Source organism: Protopterus annectens, chromosome 4.part0 (genome assembly GCF_019279795.1).
Source record: "Protopterus annectens isolate FY-2018-M chromosome 4.part0, PAN1.0, whole genome shotgun sequence".
NCBI lineage: Eukaryota > Metazoa > Chordata > Ceratodontiformes > Protopteridae > Protopterus > Protopterus annectens.
In genome coordinates this window covers 1,332,229,588-1,332,252,175 of record NC_056733.1, presented here as the reverse complement: position 1 = coordinate 1,332,252,175, position 22,588 = coordinate 1,332,229,588, and the positions used below count along the sequence as shown (strand labels likewise).

The following is a 22,588-nucleotide window of genomic DNA, read 5'->3' as shown; positions in this document are numbered from 1 at the left end:
TTTCCTTTCCTAAAATCAAGATAAAGCCCATAAAACTGTATATTTGTCTTATGCCGTATTTCCTCCTTTGACTTCTGTTACTGGGGCTGAACATGTGACTAAAATTGCAGTTAAAGCCATCAACAGTTTGTTCTACTGCATGTTGTTGTAAAGTTCTGTAGTTTTGGGGGGTTATATCCAGATTAAGTACATGAAGGATCTGCCTTTGCCTATTAGACTGTGACAAACTGGCAGATGTTTTTCTTAAAGCTCATGACTGACATTTTGCTGCTCCCTCTGCCACCCTTTCTGCTGCAGGATACTGGGAGTCTCTTGTGGGTTTTCTTCCCCTCAGCCTAATTTTTTTTTACTCAAATGATTTTTATTTTGATGAAATAACACAATAATTTAATACATTCATAACATGTAACCATTAACAATATTTGCATTCAGCCTGACAAAAAGGATTCAGATAAAAACATTTATAGTTAAATAGTAAGTTAATATATAAACTATGATAGTTAGGAAGAGTTTAGTTCCATCTGTAGGGTATCAGTCAAATTCAAAACTTTCCTCCACGGACTATTAACCAGTGGCTTAGGAAAAGTTATTAACTCTTTAATTCTTTTCTCCATTAGTATGCCTTTCCCCAGTGATGATAGGAATTCCTCCATTGTGGGTGCTACATTAGAGTTCCATCTTCTAGTTATACATTTTTCTGGCTATTACTAACATTGTCTACAACAAATACAGGTCGTATTTCTTCAAATTATTACTATTAACAACATTTAATAAAATTAAAAACAAATATATCAGTATAGATAGCTTGAAGAAATGTGTTAATCTCATTCCAATATGGTTTAATATTATTACAGTCATAAAAAATATGAGACCAGTCAGCATTAGTGGACAGATGACTTCTCTAACATAACTTGCTGTTTGAAGGGTTACATTTATAGAGTTTCTCAGGTGTCAGAAAGGATCTGTGTAGAAATTTCCAGTGAAAATCCTCCAGAATTGTGAGTAAGAAGTTAGTTTAACTGCAAATAAAATGTTCTATCTTCCATTCATAATGATACTTTAAACCCTTTAGTTAGGTATTGCCAGTAAGAATCTTTAGGAGCTGTCTTATAGACAAAGTGTTATATAGATATGATAATTCATTCTTAACATTGATATTTATTATATAGAATTCCAAAAATCCAGTTTATAATTTTTGGTAGGGTTTTGAAGGATGAGCTATGTATTATTCTACACAGATCCCAAGTGCATGCTGTGACACTCTAAAGAACCAACCAGTCATTAGGGGATAGGCCATAGGTGACAATATACTTTGTTGGTTTTCAGTACATTGCAGCCAGCAAAATGGGTTATTTTCCCATGAACCAAAAATCTCTCTGTGTTTTATCAGGGAAATCCCGTGTAATAGTAAATGGTATTAAAAATATATGCCACAGTTTTAAATCTAAATTTGTGTTAATGAATTTTCTAAACACATCAAAAATATTGTTTATTAGTATTACTTTAGTTAATTTTGTTGTACTATACTGTAAATTTAAATAGTGCCATATCTTATCTTTGTCAGTTACCAAAGCATTCCTTGACGAATAATTTTCATTCGTTAGTATAATGGAGTGTAACTGTTTCCAACTGGAAGAGTATCTAGGATTTATCCAATTCATTACTATTGTAATTACAGATGCCTTTATAAAAGTTTCAATCTCTGGGAATTTCACCTCCCCCCTTTTCCCATTTTCTGATTTATGATGAGAATATGCCACTTTCTTTTGGGGTACCATAGGAATTTCATCAGATTTGAAGTGATTTCTTTAAGGATTTTCTTTCCTTGTGGAAGTATAAGGGCCCGTGCTATATATAATACTTTAGGTAACAAAACCATTTTTATCAGTTGTAACCTGTCATCAAATGTTATAAACAAATTATTCCATTTGCTTATTAATGTCTTGATTAAGTCTATGGTTTTAGCATAGTTATTCTGTAAGGTTTCCTCTATATTCTTGCCTAGGTCCATTCCTAAATAGTCTAGATTTGAAACTTGGTTTCCAATAATATGATTAACTGGAACCCTGTATGTTCTTTTTTTATTTAATAATAAATATTTTGATTTAGATTTGTTGAAGGAGAGTCCTGAGATTTTTTGGAAATTTGTTGTTACTATATCCACTTCACCTAATAGTTCCTTAGAGTTGGGTAAGGTAAGTAAGACACCATCAGTAAACATCATTATTTTAGAAATGTATTGGTCATATATATTTATACCTCTTATTTTTGGGTTATTATGTATTAAAATGGCAAGTATTTCTATGGCCAGAACAAATAGGATAGGGGACATATGGGACATTCTTGTCTAGTACATCTAGTGATATGGATTGCTTTGGAAGTAAAGGGACCTAACTTGACATATGCTAGGTTATTTTTATAGATTTTCTTTATCATTGTTATAAAAAGGGGGGAAAAGTCAAATAACTGCAAGACTTTAAATAAATAACCCCAATTTAAGGAGTCAAAGGCCTTTTGAATAGCTAGACCTATTTTCAATGCTTCATGGTTTCCTCTATTGAGGTAATCTATCAGAGTTAATACTCTTTTTAATATTATCCTGTGTATGCCTGTTATATATGAAACCAGTTTGGTCTTCATTAATTATTTTAGATATGAATATTTTCAATCTATTGACCATAATTTACATAAATAGTTTGTAATCATTATTCAGCAAAGAAATTGGTCTATATGAGTTGCAATGATTAGGTTCCTTATTCTCTTTTAATATAGGGGGAATTAGAGAATATCTCTAAGGAGGAAGAATATTTGCTAATGTTTAAACTTCAAGAAAGGTTTTATGTAGAAGAGAAATTATAGAAGAAGGGAACAATCTATACATTTTGATAATTAAGTCATCTATTCCAGGTACTTTATTAGACTTCCTTTAAATCCCATCTATAATTTCCTTTTGAGAAATAGGTTTTTGGAGATTTAGCTTAAGTTCCTCGGGAATTCTTGTTATGTTGGGAACTATATTATCTAACTTCTCACATTTATTTGTACTTATTTTATCTTTATGATGCTCTGCATAATGATAAAAGCCTCCAGAATGACCCATATGTCTGAGACTTTTTTTCCTTTTCCCTATCATGAAAGATACTATCAATGTTATTAATGTTTGATCGTTTCTTAACTTTCATAGGTAGGTTATGAAGATGCTTAGGAGAGGTAGCATAAGAATTTAATTTCAGTTTTTCCATAGTTAATTTAGTTTTATGGGATAATATTTCATTGTATTTCTTATTTGCTTCTTCTATTTTCTTTTTATAATCTGTAGCAATTAAGTTTTTATTAGATTTAAGAGATATTTGATTTCAGAGTTGCTGTAACTCTGAGTCCCATTCTTTAATTTTATTTTTGTACCAGCTAATGGTTTTACCATATAGACAGGCCTTAAAAGAATCCAAACCATAATTGTGTTTGCTTCAGGTTTATAATCAATCTCTAAGAAAAGCTGAAGTTCAGAAGTTATCACGATTTAAAGTCTTTAATTTTTGCGATATATGAAGGAATCCTTGAATTGATAACTAATTGATTGAATTCCAAGTGTATTGTTAACAACAGGGAATTGTGATCTGAAAAGGGACAAGGTTGTTTTGAAAAATTCAAGATTTTATAATAAAGATCTTGTGAGATATAAATTGTATCTATTATAGTTTGGGTACCATGTCTGTAGTCCTAGTGTGAGAATAGTACAGAATTTGGTCCCAAAGCATTAAAGGCATCTTTTAATTTAAACATTTCTGTCCATTTTTTAACTGTTTGGCTGAGGACAATAGTCTAGGAGAGTTCTTGTTGGTAGTTTCTGTAATATCTGTGATACAATTGAAATCACCTTCTAGTATAATATTGCCTTTAGAAGTAGTTGTAATAAAGTCTAAGTGTTTCTTAGCTAGTCCAACCCCCATATCTGGGAACCAGTATAAATTAACCAGGGTCCAAATTCTATTATTAAACTTAAGTATAACTAAGGCCATGAGTCCATCATTATGTACATGTTTGTAAATTATTTGGGGATTTAAGAAAGTCTTTTTCCATAGAATTGTTACTCCTCTGGTCTTATTTTTATAAGAAGATTGAGCAAGTATTGTGTATTCCTTAGGGTCCCACATAAGTGTGTCATTTATTTTAAAGTGTGTCTCTTGGAGAACAACTACTTGAGCCTTGTTTAGTTTAAAATACCTTAGTAGGTTGGCTCTCTTATATGGGTTGTTTAAGTCATTAGTATTTAAAGATATCAGTTAAATCCATATCATAATTCTTTAAAGATAAATAATAAAGACACTTGTATTAATATAATTTTGTATACATAATACTCTTCCTGAATAGACAGCAGAATATCAGTTGTTATATTTCTATTTATCTCAATCCAAAGAAATTTCCCCATGAAAGATAAAACAATTGTGTCAGGCATTTCAAACTAGAAAAAAAACTTTTAAATAACAAAAAAGTGGCATATTTCATTTTGATATAAACTTTAATCCACCCTATACATAAAATGAGATACATTCCTAGTCTAGCAAACAAAATTAAATCTGCTAGACAACCTATCCTAACCATCAACCTTTGTTGGCTCGAGCCCATGAAAACAAAATAAAAATGGAGAATATATTATAAATTAAGAGAAAAATAGTAGTGATAAATAACTAATCAGATATTAATTTCAGTTAGATTTTAAAGATGAGTTACATACACTATTGTTAGAAACATTAAACATTTATACAGTAATTATTCACTGAGGAAGCAAGACACATATTAGGATATATATATATAATCTGAATTTAGTGCTTAATAGACTAAGGAAACATTAGCTTTATTAACAATCTAAATGATTATCCAAAATACCTAAGCATGTCATCTGCATTAGTTCTAATAAAAACTTCAAAATGGCAGAACAAATCAAAGAATCATTTAGCATTTGTATTTACTTGCCCTGTGAATAAATCTTATCATGACAAACTCCCACTAAAAATTCATGAGAATTGGGTGTTAGCAGATAGTGAGTGTGTGACATTCCCAAAATGTGTTAACTTAGATTTTTAGAAATATTCCATAATACATATGTCTTTAATTAACTCTTAAACTTTTGGAATAGCAGATGTTTAAATAACTGACTAAAATCAATAATAATTAACTGGCATCAGTTAAAATGACAAAAAAATAGTAAAAACCACTATTTATATAAAACTTACTATGGATAACGGGTCTTAAAAGTGAATGACTCAAAGACAAAATTAAGATAGAGATAGCTGTAAATATCTACCATAGTAATAGGGTAATACTGAAACTCATAACTTGTTTGTTGTGTTATCACAAGTCATAGATATTACTGAGCTCTTTCCCTGTCATAAAGTGCTAATATACTAAAAAACATGACTTTATAATAACTGAAAGCATGACATCTGAAATATAAATAATATCTAGGATACAGAAATCAACATATTAAATGCAAAGTGATTATAGTTCAATCCAAATTATTCATACATATATTTGTTAAGATTTAGTATGGTGTTTGAGTATCCTTACAGTTATTACCATTAGTCATAAGCATTTCCTGTAAATGTATAAGCCTATGCTAACCGCATAGGAAAGTTATTTATAAAGATCTATTTATAAAAAACTCCAGTATATTCACTAGAAATAGTGGCTATAATTAACTGTTTACAAGAAAAAATAACATTCTGTATATATATATATATATATATATATATATATATATATATATATATATAAAAAATCACAAAATATAGTCACTATTATAAAAGGGAACCATGAATATGTTTGCAGACAGTGTAGCTCACAATTCTTGTAAAAGAAGCCTTCTATGATATATTAACCAATCAGAGACTTGACATTCACAATTAGGCTTGCTTTTACACATTAGATGTAATGTAATCTGATCTGCATGCATAGAATGCATGATGTCATGAGCTAAGTAAGAAAGCTTCACATCTGATGTAAATCTTTGTTTATTCATTACAAATAGGACTTCGGTTCTGTCTTCGGAACCAATACAGCCGTTTCCAAGCTTGCGCCAACCAAAAACTCTCAGCTAAGACTTACCCATAATGCCCCTCTCCTAGTTGCTTCAGATCTCGTTTGCCACATTCCTCGTCAGACGTGCTAGCCATCTCTCTCAAAGCTAAGTAGAAAATTGTAATTTTTAAGACAGTTTCTCCTCCAAATTTCTTATTTTTTAGTCAATTTAGCCTTTTCTCACTGTCGCCTATAACCTAATTCTATTCCCTACCCTTTACCTTGGTAATTTAATTTCTACCATTATTGGTACTGTCCCTCTCTCCTGCCTTTGATAGGCCCTTCCTTACCACTTGTGGTATTTTTTAAATACCATCGTTGGTATTCTCTCACCTTTTTCTCTCCCTTCTTCTGTTTTTTCTATAGGATAGCCTTGTTGCCTTACTATGTCAGACAAAGCTAAGTTGGAGTTTAAACAGTGTGACAAGTGTGGGTGTAAGATGCCCAACTCGAATGGACATGCTTGTTGTGTCTACTGTTTGAGTGTGGATCATTTTAAAGCTGACTGACATTTGTGCTAGTTTTAGTAATCGTACACTAGCAGAACGTAAAAATAAGATTATTTTAAAAGGTTTAATCAAGACACCTTTTTCGGAGGCTCTATCTGGGTCCGGAGGTCTCACCCCCTCCTAAGACCAAAAAACATAAGGAAAAACGGAGTCACACGGTTCCTGCATCTCCATCACTTATGGAACCGTGTCAGCTTCATGCTTCGCCGGCGCCCTCGGAGCAGACCTCTTTGGCACCAGGCTCTGTATCTTCTTCCTCGGTGCCGTCCATGATATTCACCCCTATTTCGGTTCCAACCTCTGCACCACTGACTTTAATGCCGTCCTTGGATCCAACACTGGCTCCTATGACTGTACCTGCTTTGGCACCATCCCCTGCCACGGTGCCGATAGTATCTTCAGCTCCGTCGGCTCCAAAACTCGAATATCTGCCAAGGACAAGATGCTCTCCAACTTAAGACCCTTTTTTTGGGGCAGAGGTTTAGCTCATTTCCAGAAATACCTGATTCTCCTTCAGCAGTCTCTTTTAGATCCACCATGAGTTTTTCTGAATTAGATCTAATGCGGGTTGTGGACCAAGCTTCTGGCAGCTAGAGGATTGCCCATTCCAGCCAGACCTTCCGTCCCTCTTGGCTTGGAATCTTTTACTACATCTTCCCCTGTTTGTCCTCCTCTAACCTCTACCCAGGTCCCGGAGATCTCTGTACTGATGTCCACCACGGTGCATTCAGTCTCCCCTGTCTGCACCGGCCACCCTTGCTGCATCGACTCTGGTGGAGCCGATGCTCTCTCGGAGCAGTGCTTGGACCATCCGTACCTTGGTACATAGCCCGGCGCATATTTTCTCTCTGGGGCTGTCTATGTCTCCAACGGCTTCCAGGCCTCTCTGAGCTCCTCACCTGGAGGTGGACTCCTCAGGGCGAGGTGTGACCCCCAGTTCCGAAGTTGTCTTTCCCAGTTCCGAGCTCCCCTCTCTCCTCGAGGAAGGCTTGCTTCCAAGGTGATGGAGAGGATCCTTGCCTCCGCAGGATCACAGTCAGTACCAGTGACATCAGTATCAGAACCCCCCCCCCCAGCATGCAGCTGTCCCAGTCCCCTATTTTGGGACCCCTAACACGGGAGTCGCAAGACCCCCCTTTGAAGGGAACCCCTTCTCTGGAGTCCTCAGAAGATCACACTGGGGAGCCACCCCAGAAGAAATGGTGCAAGAGGAAAAACCTTGATTCCCTGGAAGAATCTGTCACCGAAGAAACCAATTGTGATGAGGGGGGAAGGGAGGGTCCCCATGGTCTCCCCCAGATGACATCTCATTCAGAGACATTCTAGAAATCCTCAAGTGGCGGGGAGACTGGAAGTCCTCAAACCCTTCTTCTGAGGAGGTGGTGTTCTTGCAGGCCTTTTGTGCCCTGCCATTTCCTTCCTGGGTGACCCACCAGCAGATGACCTTGTTAAGCTCATTATGCAGCTTGCTTGGAAGGCCCTGGGAAACATAGAACCTGTCCCCTGGAGGCCAGACAAAATTTTATCTACACCTAAAGACCAGCCCTACTGGTCTAAACAGTTGACAGCTGATTCTATGGTCGTGGCAGCGTCCACCAAGAGGGAACTAGCAGAAGATAGTTCCACTGTCCATCCTCCAAACAGGGAGTTCCAGACCATGGGCAGACTAGGGAAGCAGACCTATGCTTCAGCGACCTTCGCCATTCGGTCGCTGAACTATCTGGCACACTTTACTCGCCTCCAAAGAGACCTAATTTCTGAAATGTCTTCCTTTTTGGTGGAGGTACTGCCTGATGAGGTGTGTGACACTTTTCGCCTCACAGCTAGCTACCCTTGAATCCATCTCAAACTCCTCAATGCGTTTGATATCTTACACCACCAAGGGGGCAGCTCGAGCTGCCGCATCAGGCATTTTCATGAGACATAATGCGTAGATGCGGTTGTGTGACTTTGCAGACCCCTTTAAATCTTCCTTCGTCAATACACCTCTCAACGAATCTGCACTTTTTTGACCCAAAGTACAAGCCACACTTGCACGAAGTGAGAAAGATAGAAAGACCTTGTCTGCTGTGGGCATACGCTTTTCCAACCCCCAGAGTCCTACTCCAGGAACCAGAAGGGAGGAAAAATGGGAAAAATGTGGTTCAAGAAATCCCAAGGATCTTTTTGTGACACTCGTGGTGAACAATCCCCCTGGGGCAACTCAGCTGGAAGATGACCCTTTTGGGGTAGAGGGGGTCCGCATAACCAGGGCACTAGAGATTCTTTCTCCAGCAGCCCTACCAGTGCTCCTGAGCAGCGGCCCGATTGCTTTCCCCTGGAAGCAGTCGGGGGTAGTTTTTCTCTACACCTACCAGCTTGGCATCTTATTATTACTGATGTTTGGGTGCAGAAAATAATATCCAGAGGCTACCATATACCATTCGATTTAATTCCCAGACCCGTCATATGAATCCCCGATGTACCACCCAATCAGAGGGAATTGGCAGCCTTAGAAATAGAAAATCTGCTAAGAAAAAAAAGTCATCCAACCAGTCCCACCATACCAGACAGGATCCGGGTTTTACTCTAGGTTCTTTTTAGTGCCAAAAAAGACAGAGGACTGGAGACCAATCCTGGATCTCAGCCTATTGAACAAATTTATCAAACCTCAAAACTTCCGGATGGTCATGGTGCAGTCCATTCTTCCCTTCCTAGGGAGGGGCAACTGGATGTGCTCACTAGACCTCCAGGACGCATACTACCACATAAAGATGGATCACCGCTCCCGGCTGGGAGCAAGTCACTACCAGTTCAGGGCACTGCCATTCGGTCTCTCGACAGCCACCCCCCCACCCCCCAAGTGTCCACCAAGTTTGTGACAGTTGTGGTAGCTCATCTTCGACTACAAGGATTACAGGTGTTCTCGTATCTTGACAATTGGCTCCTTACCACTCCATCCAGGAATCTCCTAGTCTGCAGCCTCTCTTACACTCAACGTCTCACTCTCCTCTTGGGGATTACAATCAATAAGGACAAATCTCAAATGTCCCCAACCAAGGCACTGGAATTTATTGGAGCCGTCTTCGACACAACATCCTGTCAAGCTGCTCTCCCCTCTCACAGACTTTCGAAAATAAGACACCAAATCCAAGACCTTCTTCCTCAGACCTATGTACCAGCACGTCTTGTACTGCAACTCTTCGGCTCCATGGCGGCTGCCATTACATTAGTTCCACTGGCGAGGCTGCACATGAGAATCCTGCAGTGACTCCTTTCCAGACAATGGTCATTTCTAACTAACCCACTCGACCACATGATACGTCTTACAAACCATTACAAGGAAGAAATGCTATGGTGGATGAAGCCACAAATGAATCTTTGGTGTTGACCATTCTGTTTTCTGCAGCCCACGGCCATGGTGACCACGGACGCTTCCCTGTTAGGATGGGGGGGTATTTCCAGGGAAAGACGGCCCAAGCACCTGGTCCCCCATGAAGGGCATTTTGCACATAAATGTCCTGGAACTGAGGGAAGTTCTCTTAGCATTGCAAGCATTCCATGCATCCCTACCCTCTGGGACCATTGCAATTCAGTCAGACAACATGTCAGTCGTCTGGTATATCAACAAGCAAGGTGGAACCAGGTCTTACCCCCTGTGTTGGGAAGCCATGAGGATTTGACACTGGGCAATAGTTTCCAACCACTTTCTTATAGCAACGTGCATTCCCAGGAGTTGCAACTTTATTGCGAACAATCTGAGCAGGAACATCCTGATGCCTCACGAGTTGTTCCTCAACCCTGTAATAGCAGATCGGATCTTCCGACACTGGGGCAAACCTTGATGAGATCTGTTTGCTTCCCCCCTAAACTACAAATGCAGAAGCTACGTTGCCCTGATTCCCCCCCCCCTCAGGGGGAACCCCCGTGGGACACTCTAATGCACAATTGGCCCCCGGGTCTTTGTATCCCTTTCCCCCATTTCCTCTCATTCCAAACTTTCTCCAGAAAGCTCAGAGGTTGAGGAGCAAAGTGATCCTCATTGCCCCCTACTGGTCCCGTCAAGTCTGGTTCCCGTTTCTATGGCCTCATCTGATTCGCAGCTCGTGGATCCTAGATCATTCCCAAGACCTGTTATCTCATCCTCAGTGACTGATGCATCCGTACCGCCACTATCTCAAGCTCACAGCTTGGTTCCTCCACTTCCAATGATTGCCAAGCTGCCTGACATCCCATCTCCTGTTTGTGGAATTCTTCTGGTTTCACACAAACCTTCCACCAGGAAAGTTTATTCTAGTAAATGGACTAGGTTTTCTATTTGGGCCACAGATCAGAACATAGATCCTTCTCTGTGTCTATTCAAAAGATCCTTCAATACCCGACTACTCTTTTACATGCAGGAGCCTCAGCATCGACAATCACTGTACATTTAGCAGTTATCGCCAATTTTCATAATGGACTTGATCATTCTTCGATTATGTCACACCGCCTATGCAAAACATTTTTGAAAGGAATATTACACGTTAAACCTCCTGTCAACCCTCTCTTAGAACCCTGGGACTTGACTTTGGTGCTTCAGTCTCTCACAGGTCCTCCTTTTTAGCCTTTTGATTCATGTGATATAAAATTTTTGTCATGGAAAGCCTTACTTCTAGTAGCACTTACCTCCACGAAAAGAGTATCTGAGCTGCAGGCCTTGAGTGTCAAGAGACCCTACTTGATCTTCCACACGGATAGGGTGTCCCTTCGTACTGACCCTTCTTTATTGCCCAAGGTAATTGTTGTATTTTCCATTAACCTATTGACTTGCCGGTTTTCTTCTCTCAGCATTCTAATAGAGGGGAGTACCTTTTGCACACCCTTGATGTGCATCGGCAGCTGCGTTGTTATTTGGACAGGACTAAATCTTTCTGAAAAACAGATCAGTTGTTTGTGGCCTTTGCAGGACCCAGATTGGGTAAATCCAAAAAACACAAATTTGACACCAGCACCTTACTTTTTTTCTTCAGCAACAATGATCTGGCACCTCGGCAGTTCGCCTACAAGGATCAAAGTATAACAAATTCAGCTGTTTTTTATATTGTAACAAACAGCCTCTTAACAGGATCCAGTAATACAGTTAAACAATTTCCAATTTGGAAGCTATTATGGACATGATGGGTGACGGTCCCAGAACAACCTTAATAGTTAGTTTGCTGGAGTTTAGTTTAACCCACAACTATTTAATTTTTCTTGCAGCTTAAGGGTACAGCAATGGGGGCTTCTTATGCACTCTCATATGCTATAATATACATGGAATATTTTGAGAAAAAATTCATATGTTCAACCGTGTTTTATAGGAACAAGGTTTTGTTCTATAAGAGGTTTATTGATGACCTCATTTTCATCTGTAAGGGTGATGTTTGTGAATTTGTGGAATTTTTTGAGACCCTAACTACAATGAACATGGCTTAACTTTAAGTAGGGAAGCCATGAATTTTTTGGATGCGACATTGTATGGGGATCTTGAAGCCATAGACTTTAAACCATATAGGAAACAAACTTCAGTAAATATGTTTTTGCATGCAACAAGCATGCACCCTGAGCACTTATTGGTTTCATTACCCTATGGTGAATTTAAGAGAATTTATGACTGTACTAGTGATGAAAATTTAAAATTGTTTGAGTTGAACAATGTTGAAAGGAGGTTAAAAGAGAGAGGGTATAATGAGGGAAAACTATGACAATGTAAGCAAGCTGTGCTTGGGGGTGTCATGTTAAAAACACAAAGAATGCCAGTTGGTAATAATAATAATAGATCTAGAGGTACAAACTTTTCTAGTTGTACTGATGTGAGTAAAAAGTTCTATTATGTTACTAGGTTTCCTTCTTTTCCTGAAATTTTAGTCAATATTATAAGGAGATTTTGGCATATTATTTCTGAAGATGACAATATGGGTCATTTATTCTCCAAACATGTCACATTTTCATTCAGTAAAAGGAAAAATTTAAAAGAATTGTATTGATTTACCATTAGGAACATTCCCTTGTGGCCATTGCAGTATATGTACCAGAGTGAGAAATTTTTCAGATTCAATGATTAATGGGAAATTATTTAACTCTAGATACTATTTTAACTGCAGGTCAACAGGGGTGGTAAACATTGGGGATGCAGTTGTCCTAACATAAGGTGGTACATAGGGCAAACCAAACGTATGGTCAGAATTCGGGTTCTTGAACATCTTAAGAGATGTAATAAACCATAATGAATTAAGTTCTATAGCTAATCATTTTTATGAAATGCATGGTGGTTCTGATCGTGGATTATTTTTTTGTGTACTTGCAAAACCCTTTCTACCTAGAGGGGCACGGTTATATTAGTAAATTGCTTGAGTTGTAAACTAGAATGATATTTAAATTTCAAACATTGTAGCCTTATGGTTTAAATCTGGATGTAGGAAATTAAATGGTTAAGTGTTTAGCTATTTATATTTATATAAATTATATATGGACAGTCTGTGAAAATATTTGTGAATTTGTATAAATTGCTTTGATATATAATATTTGAATTTATCAATTATATATTTGTGTAAGAGTATATATCGGTTATATACATTAATTATTTACATTGTTTAATTGTATTTTTGGTTCCTGTTAAGAGGGTGTTAGTTACAATATAAAAACCAGCTGCATTTGTTATACTTTGATCCTTGAAGGTGAACTGCCGAGGTGCCAGATCATTGTTGCTGAATAAAGAAAGTAAGGCGCTAGTGTCAAATTTGTGTTTTTTGGATTTATTCTAGGTGGTTTGTGTTTTTGACCCAGATTGGGTAAACCTGTTTCCAAAGTGACTTTATCCTCCTGGCTTAGAGATGTCATTACTTTTATCTACCAACAGAATAAGCTTTCCTTACCTTTCAGAATAAAGGCTTATCTCATTCTACCAGATCTATGGCTACTTCTGTAGCATTTCATTCTCAAGCTTCTGTGGATGATATCTGCGCAGCAGCCACTTGGGCAAGACCTCATACCTTTATTTCTCATTACAAATTGGATTTGGCCTCCAGGGGGCGAGCATCTTTTGGTTCTGTGGTGCTCAGGAATATCCTTCCTTAAGGCCACCCAGGACTCAAGTAGCTGGGGACTCTGTCCTATTTGTAATGAATAAACAAAGATGTTATGTGATCCTATCTCGCCTACATTCTGTACTGATGGGTTCGGAGCCGATCCTCGGCTCCGACTCGGCACGCTATACTGTAGAACGAAGTCTCTTATTAGCTGAGCTATCCTACATCCCAGGATGCACCACCACTGCTTCCCCAGATCTCGTTTGCCGCTTTACAGCAAAGATGTGGTCTCGGACTTGGCTGAGCTAAGTTGTTATTTCTTCTAAAATTTCTGTCAGAAATTTTTGATTAATCTACCCAAAAGCTGTTTTAACAGCTATCGTTGTTGTGTGATTGATTATTAGTGTATTTTTGTGGTAAATTTGTCATTTTATCGAGGGAAAGGATCCCGTTTTAGTTAGAGGGGCCTTGCCCTCGCGCGTGATTGAAATTACTGTGAATCTTGTTGTAGTGTTAGTTGGTCAAGTAATCCTGTTTCTGTTAGAGGGGGTCTTGTCCTTATTTACTTATTTTCTTTAAAAAAAATTTGGAAAAAGTTTCTCTTTTGTGTAGTGTTTGTCTACCAGTATGTCGAAAGAGCACAGACCATCTGGGTTCAAGAAATGCTCTAAATGCAGCTACAAAATGTCCATAACGGATGATCACTCGTTGTGTGTGTATTGTTTAGGCCCTAAACATCTTCAGGAGTCATGCAGCGTTTGTCACGCTTTTTCCTCCCAAGTCCTCCAAGAGAGGAAAAACAAATTGATTTTAAAAGGGCTTATTACACCTTCTTTTGAAGAGGCTTTATCTTCTTCCTCTTCACCTTCGAAGAAAAAGAAATTGTCGGCTCCGACCAGCCCGTCGGAACCGGCCACAAAGAAATATCGGCAGGCTTCTCCATCGGCTCCACGGATTTCGGAGCCGAGGGCGGAACGGTCTGCCTCGATGCCTCCAGCCTCGACTCCTCTGGCTTCGGAGCCGACAGCTAGAGCTTCGAGAGGCGGGTCACCTTCATCGGCTCCACTGTCTACGGAGCCGATGAGAGTTGCCCGCTCAGACTCTTCCCCTTCGGCACCGAAGTCCACTTCGGCTTTGAGGGAAATTGCAATGGTTGTGGAGTCTCCCACGGCACCGATATTTATCGAGACGATTCGGAGCCGGTCCCCCAGTCCTTCGGAACCGGTGGAGAAGTCGACTCGAACTCGTTCGATCTCTTCTCGATCTTCGAGGATGTCGGCTTCGGACATAGACAGGGTACTTCAAAGGCTGTTTCAGTCTCCAGTCTTCCAAAAGTTGGTTTCGGCTCCAGCCCAGTCGGTTCCGGAGCCGATTGCCCACCCTGTTGTCTTGGTTCTTCCTCCAACAGCCTCGGCACCGTTGGAGCCGGTGCTGGTGGAGCCGGTGGAGGTTTTCGGGTCGGCTCCGACCCTTACTCCAACCCCGCCCGGGTCAGAGTTGTACGGACCTCCTCGGTCGGTCCCGGGGGTGACGCTTCGGGACCGATGTTTTCGGTTCCGAGCCTCCCTCTCGGTGCGTCGGCTGCGGGAGTGCCGTCTACTGTTGTGGCCTCGGGGGTCGGACCTTCCCAGGACTCTGGGGGTCCCGCCTTCAGGGCCATGAGGAGTGCTTTGGCCAAATCTTCTTTGGCCACTTCCACCGTCTCACCGGCACCTTCCCTTGGCACGGAGACTGGCTCCTTTGTTGTCCCCCTGTCTCAAGACAGCGGAGGCCTGGGGCCTGAGGTCACCCCCATTGGGGGTTCCCCTCTTCCTGGAGGTCCCTCCGAAGCATCTTCGGAGGAACCCCCAAGGAAGAGACAGTGCAAGAGGAAGCACGTAGACTCCCCTGATGAGTCTCTCACCTCGGACACCGACCTCGATGATGCGGAGGGGTCCCCCAAGTCGTCCTCGGATGATGTCTCCTTTGTGGACATTTTGGAAATCCTGAAGCAACGAGGCGACTGGCAGTCCAAACCCCCTTCTGCTGAGGAGTCGGTTTTCCTCAAGGCCTTTGGGGCTCAGCCCTCTGCCTCCTGGGTGTCTCTGCCCTTCGATGAGCTTCTGGATTTGATCTCTCGAAGGGCGTGGGAGCACCCGGATTCTGTGGAACTGGTGCCAGCTCGCCCCAATAAATTTCTGTCAGCCCCCCCCCCCCCGAAAAGGAATTTCTCTCCAAAGGCGTGGCTGTAGATGCCCTGGTGGTGGCATCTGCTACCCAACAAGATGAAGCAGAGGCGTCTACGTCCGCCCATCCTCCTAATAAAGAGTCCAGGAGCAAGGATCGGTATGGGAAGCGCACCCTTACTTCAGCAGCCTTTACTTTAAGGTCTCTGAATTATCTGACGCACTTCACCAGACTTCAGAGGGATCTGGTCAAGGAACTTTCAGATACCCTCTCTGGTAACCTACCTGAGCAGTTGGCCCAGACGGTTAGCTCTCAGCTGACTACCTTGTCATCATTATCGAACTCGTCCATGAGGCTCATTTCGTATGCAGCCGAGGGGGCGAGTAGAGTGGTGGGAACAGGTGTTGCTCTACGGAGACAAGCCTGGCTCCGCCTGTGTCACTTTGCGGAAGCCTTCAAGTCTTCCTTTGCCGATGCTCCCTTCGATGGGTCCTCTCTGTTTGGACCCAAGGTAAAGGACACCTTGACCCGCTGTGAACAAGAGGGTAAGACCTTGACTGCCGTAGGGGCACGGTTTTCCACTCCCTTCAGGCCCTTATCCCAAGGCTAGAAGAGGGGGGAAAATGTGGTTCCGTAAATCTCAAAAGGCTTACTCCTCACAGAAACCGGTCTGTGTCTGTGTTTAATAAAGCTTTATGACTTTATTTTTTTACTTTTGTTTTTGTGCTCTTTTCGACACATTTAACTGCTGGCCATTTGGTTTACATCCATGTATCCAAAGCAGTTTTGATAAATTAATCTAAGCAGTGGCTATGCCTGTGTAATAACTCAAAATAACATTTAGCAGGACAGAGGGCTATATATTATTTGAAATAAAGCATGTCAGCTTACTGTTCAATGATATTACTCAATAAACCGGTAATATTATACTAATATACTAAAACCATAAACAGTTATTTAATTTGTATATGAAGAAAAAAAAGTATAGAAAGAAAAGCAATAAGAAAAATATTGTCATGACATACCTTACTTGACGATTTAGCAAGTATAAAACAAATTAAAGTCCAGTTGCAGTAGGTGCTTTGAGAGATTTAGTGGGAGCAGCAGTCTTTGATTAATTTTTTTGTTTTTTCTTTTTAACATCAGTCCAAGAAGGTTTATCAGTAACTCTCTTCAGAGATGCAGATGCCCGTTCCATATCTTCAGGTAATCCAGGTATTCAGGAAAGAAATGATATCTTCTCCTTCAGCTCTCTCGGGGATGCCAAAAATCCTTATATTTTACCTTCTCTCACCGTTTTCCAGGTCATCCACTTTACTGAGAAGCCAAATGTTTTGTTTGATGAGAAAATCTTTCTGACTTTCTTCTTCCTTTAGTCTTCCATCAAGATCATTCAGGGATGCTTCTAAGTGTATTATTTTGGATTGATGCTGCTGTAGAAGTTCCTTGAGAGAATCTGTTTGTTTCTGACAATTTTCCTTGGGGTTTTGTAAATTCTCTTTGAAATCATCCATATTTAGTGAGAGTTCTTGTAGAGCAGATGTCACAAGCTGCATTTTTTTTAAAGCCACATCAGAATGAGAAGTGCATTTCTGTTTTTAAAGCCACATCACAATGATAAGTCTTCGAAGTGCTAGTCTCCTCAAATTATATATTCTCCTTTATAATTTGACAGGAAAAAAACTTTCCTAAGTTCACCAAAGTTACTAATAATATAGTTTATACTTTCATCTATCAATTCTAAGTATTTTTACTAAAATAAAACAAGTTATTTCCTGTTTTTTATACTCGTTTCTTGGAGCTTTGAAAAACTGCTGCTATCAGTTGGCCATCTTCCCCTCAGCCTAATTTGATGGTCCCTATTTAGGCCTTGTGAGTGACGTAATCTTTATCAGCTGCCACCATCTGTCAGACGCCATCACTGGAGTCACCAGCTTCAGTCCTGGCACGTTTGTCTACAATAATGACCTCTTTTTTGTAGTTTTAGTACTATATCTGTGATAAAGTAGGTTTCTGTAGTCTTGACTTGTTGACTTTTAGAGTGCCAGCACTGGGGATGCATGTTTTATCCATGTAGATGCTTGTGCCTTTGTTTCCTTCATTGATGCTCGTCTTTCTAGCATTGGTGCTGATGTTAATGTTTTACCATCATTAGCATAATATTCATTGCAGGGGCCTCCTGGTACAATTTGTTGGTATTCCATGGTTCTGGTTTCTGTGGTGTCTAATATACTGACATTTGACACATGTACCAGAACTGATTAACTCTGACTATGAGGCCTTTAGGGCTGTCAGAACTCCACAGCAAAGTGAAGAGTTCTCAGGCCTCCTGACATTTACCCTCTACATTCTTTTCCATGTGGTCATTTTCCATTTCAATGTCCTGTCCTCCTTAGAGAGCTTGAGAAACATTAGTTAAAACAAATATTTGGACTGTCATGAAGATTACCCAGTAGAGGGCTTGAATGAGGAGAACAGAGTGAATTTACCAGCTTCCCCCTTAAATGACTCCATGTTTGGGTGAGTAAGCTAGAGATAATAAAACCGCTTTGACTTTGGTGGTTGATACTATTCCCTCCCATCAGTGGAGGCTACAGAAAGCCTGCCTGTGCATGCAGCAGTCTTCCTGGGTATTTCCTCCTATTAGGCATCCTAACAGATACGGATAGCTTTGCAGAGGAGAACCTTGACACATTTTACTGTGTCCCAAAGAAAGATGACTATCCTCTATTAACAATATGGAATAGGCTATCTGGGCAGAGACCTATATTCTAGAGAGGATAATCTCTGAAGTTTTCCACACCAGAGAGTTGTGCTGTATGTCCCGCAGATAGTGTCTAAAAAAAGTAAAAAAAAAATCCCCATAAGGAATGAACCGTGCCGAAAAAAATTATGAAAATATTAAGTATGAAATAACGGCAACAGAGACACGGCAGAAGACAGCAAAGATAAAAATACTTAAAACCCAATAAATGAACTAATTAAAATGTAGTGAACTTGAATCACATTGTAAGCGCTTTCACACAAACTTGTGCTTCTTCAGACCATAGTCAACCAATACAAAAACCACAAATAAAAAGGCCACCCCATCTCATTCCCACCAATAAAAAACAACATCCAATTACTCAATTAAAAAGAACACATCATTTAAACAGATCCCTAGATTTTAACAATGACTTTAAAGAAACTCTGCCATAAAAGAAACCTGGTTAAAGGCTCCAGAGAGCACCCCAGCACTACCAGGCTACAACTCATACCATACATTTCGGCCACAGAACCCGGACCGAAATACAAAAGGCGGGGGCATATCCATATTCATCAAGGATACCCACACCTCCAGGTTAGTGGCACAGCAGGATGCTTCAGAGATCATCCACGTGCAACTAACAATGGGCAAAACTGCAATTCAAATTGTAACTTGCTACAGATCACCCACCATGTTCCAGGACCCCCATTCCCCATTTCTGGAAACACTGGGAAATATAAAGGTCCTACCAAACACCCTAATATTGGGTGATTTCAATTACCCAAACATTAATTGGGAGAACTACTCAAGTACTAACTCCCTTGCCCAGCATTTCTTAGAATTTATAAACTCAAATGCCCTGGATCCAACTGGTCAACACTCCCACCAGAGGTGACAGCATATTAGACCGGGTCATCACCAACATGGGCGACCTGTGCTCCACACAGGAGGTCAACCCCTCACTGGTTAGATCTGACCATAAACAAATCACTTTGGATATCCACATTCTGCCCCCACCCCCAGATAAGGAAACCACTGTGAAAAACTTTTCAAAAGCAAACTTCACATTACTTAAGACCGAGGTGGAAAGTTTCAAAGCCCCCATGCTAAAGGATCACATTGTCCAAGCTGCAAAATCCTTTACTAATGCATTCTATGGGCACCTACAAGAATGCATGGATCGTGCTATCACAAGCAACACCAAGACTCACTCCTCCAAGAAAAGGAAACCAGTCTGGTGGACTCCTGCCATAAACAAGCTATACAATAGAAGGAGGAAACTAGTACAGAAAAGAGTAAAATCCCAAGTAGGGAAGGCATCCCTGATCAGTATCAGCAAGAAACTACAATCCCTCATAAAATCATCCAAGGCGAGCTTTGAAAGAAAAATTGCCAAGGACTCCAAAGATAACCACAAGGCATTCTTTAGCTATGTCAAGAATCTAAGTGGCAATGCTCAGATCTGCTCGGAGTTAGTGCAGAATGGTACAAAATACACTGAACCAACCAATATTGTCAACAACCTGGCAGACAGGTTCAGCGCAAACTTCACCCCCCTCTCACCCCCAAAAGGGCCCATAACTATACCAGAAGAATGTAGAGCTCCTGAAATCACAGACACTTGGGGTTAAAACAGCGCTCTTCAAAGCCAAAAACACAGCATCAGTGCGATCGGACAGAGTCCCAGGCTACGTCCTACACGAGCTCAAAGACTAACCCCTCACCTAAACACACTGTTCAAACTCAGCCTCTCCACAGGTTACGTAGCCATAGAGTGGCGCACAGCAATGGTTATTCTGCTCCACAAAGTTGGAGCCACAACAGACCCTGGGAACTATCGCCCTATAAGCCTCATTAGCTTGGTCTGCAAGGCTATGGAGTGCATCATCATGGAACACATTAACAGCGACATTAGGAACCTCCAAACACTGGACCCTACCCATTCGGCTTGGTTAAGGGCAGATCATGCCTCCTAAACCTGGTGTACTTCTTTGAGACAGTTACCAAGGCTATAGACGAGGCTATGGACGAGGGAAAGGTGGTACACACAGCCTACCTAGACCTTGCAAAGGCCTTTGACAACATTCCCCATTCTGGTATTATAGACAAGCTCACCAGCTTGAACATAAACCCCTATGTCACAAGATGGGTTGTCAACAGGCTCACGGACAGAACCCACATGGTAAGAGTTGCGGGAGCTAGGTCTGACTCTAAACCGGTTACAAGTGGCATTCCCCAGGGCTCAGTCCTAGGACCCCCTATACTTCTCAGAGGTACAGGCAAGCACAGAAGGACTATGGCTGACCAAGTTCGCAAACGACTGCAAACTAGGGGCTATAATTGACTTTCCGGCTGACACACACATCCTCCAAAAAGGTCTCACTGAGACGGACGCCTGGTGTCAAAATCATGGCCTCAAGCTAAATGCCAAAAAGTACATAGTCATCCCCTTTGGAAAAAACAAAGTACCCACAAACTACCACATAGGTGGTAGTCCCCTAAATACGGAAGACGTAATAAGGGATCTGGGGACCCAAGTAGATTGGAAACTCTCCTTTGACAATCACATTGCCAAAGTGGTTAGAAAATCCTCCTACGTGGCACACCTTATCACAAAAGGGTTTGCATCCAGATCAAAAGAGGTCATTGTGCCCCTCTACTCATCGCTCATCAGACCCATCATAGAGTACAACGCCCCATTTGGGATGTATCTTACAAGACACCTGCAGCAGCTGGATAGACCACAAAAGTACCTCACCAAGAGGATCACTGGCCTCAAACAGATGCCCTATGCAGCTCGACTGAAGAAACTCCAGTTGTACTTGGTTGCATACCGCCTACTCAGAGGTGATCTCTGCCTGACATACAAGGCCATGTCCAACCCAGAAGTGATCGACATGCTCCACCTAAAGAAAAGCTTATCCCCTCGAGCCACACACTCTAGGGATCTAAACCTCACCACAACAATAAATAGGATGTTCTGGAGGGATAGAGTCCTGTCACAGAGAATTCCCATGCTTTGGAACAAGATTCCAATCTACATTAGGCAGACCTCCTTGCTAACACTTTTCAAGAGAAATATTGACAAATGGATGGGAAAAAGAAAGTTTACCCTGGGGATCACTTCAGTGGCTCTGCTGGACAGAGGCACAGGGAACTAATCTAAGGGGCGGTCAAAGCCAACACATTCTGGCTAGGCTTATAAATGCTTTCGGGCAGATAGCCTAGTACCTACCTATGAACCTGTAAAGGCCAGGTGTCTTGTCTGCTTGAAGCTTGACTGTTTAGTACAACTTTCTGCTTTCAGTAAAATTCCTAAAAATCACCCAGCTGAGGACAATATCTAACATCTTTTATAACTTTAAAATTAAAAGTATAGAAATCTCCTAGCTCAGTAACATGTTTAGCCAAAGCATTTCTAATATCACTTATCCGTATATTATAAACATGCTCCCTTATTCTTTCAAAAAATGGATGGTTAGTTATGTCCACATAAAAAGCGGTGCATGATGAACAAGTTGCTAAATAAACAATATCAGAGGTACGACAATTTGCTGTAACCTTAAATCTGAGGGCAAGGCCAGAGAGAAGATGTATAAAGCTATTGGAAGTGTCAATATAGCAACATAAATTACATCTGTTACAACAACTAGTGCTATATTCAGCTGATGACATAGTGGCTGGATTAGCACTTCTATAACAAAGCTGTCTTTTAAAAGATTTCTTATTCCTATACCTAAAACATGGTGTTTCCCCAACTACATCCTTGACCCTGTCATCAGCTGTTAAAATGGGCCAGTTGACTCTAATGATGTCACATATATATTCCTAATATGACTGGCATAGGATAAGGTCAAAGAAACCAAATTCTCACTCCATCAGTTGTATTAATGATGTAATTATGTATATAGTGTATTTTCAGTGGGATATGGCCTGGGAAATGCACCAGACATTAAAGTGGTTGCTGTATGATCCTCAAAAGAGACATTAGTGTCCAAGCTGCAATCTATTTTAACACGAGCAACCTCCTGGTGTACATAACCTAAAACTCAGAAGGAACTGCA

The 22,588-nt window shown here is 40.6% G+C and overlaps 1 protein-coding gene across 1 annotated transcript in view; it reads left to right on the top strand.

Annotated features, from left to right (window-relative positions):
- Positions 1–22,588, top strand: part of RAD50 (RAD50 double strand break repair protein) — a gene marked incomplete in the record, with an annotated part of 1,663,481 nt that overhangs the window by 83,460 nt on the left and 1,557,433 nt on the right.